Below are 1,393 nucleotides of genomic sequence, written 5' to 3'. Positions count from 1 at the left end.
GGCTGCCAAGTGGGGGGAAGAGTCGGGGGGGGCGGAACGACGGCTGTAACTTTAAAGTGGTTTGTCAGCACAAAACAAGTCCTAACTAAAAATAAACAGCAATCAGAGAGGCTAAATTAATCTGCTTTGTTGTAGTGTTGAAGGAGAAGTGTGCGTCTCTGAACGGTAAATGTTAAAATCGTAGAGCTTAAATAAGGCTGTGGCAGAGGTGCTAAATAATGAAATGCCTGCCTTTAGTATCTGATTAATTATGATATTTACATAAGCACCTTTAAACTCCTTTGAGTGGAAGCAGAATGACTCATTCTCTGCTCTCCTTGTGAAAGAGCTGATTAGCCCTCAGTTGGAAGGCCACCGATTCTGCTTATAGCCAAAAACAGTGGTACAGTGTTTGTCTTTGCAGTCTTGGGGAGAAGCTTTGAACCCGCATCTCTCTTAACTTCCAGGGTAGAAAATGCGGGGGACAGGAGAAGGAGGGCTGTGCTCCTGCTCTTTATTTCTTCTTATCTCTTTCTTTTTTGAAGCTGTTGGCTCTAAATGCCGCAGATTTGGGGTAGGGGGAACTAAGCCTTCCTAATCTCACATCTGTTGGGGTACAGTAAGATTATGCAGTGTCCCTTCCAACGAGTTTCCATTATAATTAATAGAAAGAATTCATGAAGTCAGGTGCCCGTACGATCTTTTCAGGTGAACTCAAGCTACTTAAACTCATTAATTTAAAAGGAGGCATTTTGAAGGATTACACATTTAATTTGAGTAAATGGTTTGATAGACTGATGCACATGAATGCTTCAAGGAGGTGTTCTGTTTCAACATTCAGTAATTAAAAACAACAACAAAAAAGCCCCATACCTTCCCTGCATAACAGAAATGCTTAGTTAAAACAAATTGTGTTGTGTTTAAATGCTTCTGGCTTCTTCTGGCTTCTCATTTACGGAAAATATCAAGAGTTAACACGGGTTTTTCTTCTCCCCGGTGGTTAAAAAGTTCCACTTTCCTCCTTTCTGACCCCCACCTTCAAAAAGAAACCAGCCACAAAAATGTTCTGAGTTTGCTGATGTTGTACAACTTCTGTCTGGGAAGGTCAGGACTGTACTGAATGTGCACGTATGCATGGGGACCTCCTCAGTCTAAGAGGACGGAGTTAAGTCCTGGTTACTCTGATGGAGCAGCCTCTGTCCATCAGGGACATGGCTGCATCTTCGCTCGGTTACGTAGGTGAAACGCAGCCCTCAGTATCTTTGAGGAATTGGAGCCTTAGCTTCGCTAGTTTGGGGAGTATTTTTAGAGAGAAATGCTAGCAAATCGGGACATGGGGAAGTTTTAATGGTGCTTTTCGGTCACCTTTCTAGGCGACAAGCCGAAGCCTTGCAGAATTGTAATTAAATAGAGC

Source organism: Eurypyga helias, unplaced genomic scaffold (genome assembly GCF_000690775.1).
Source record: "Eurypyga helias isolate BGI_N326 unplaced genomic scaffold, ASM69077v1 scaffold43000, whole genome shotgun sequence".
In the NCBI taxonomy this organism is placed as follows: Eukaryota; Metazoa; Chordata; class Aves; order Eurypygiformes; family Eurypygidae; genus Eurypyga; species Eurypyga helias.
Note: the sequence above shows the minus strand (reverse complement) of the source record.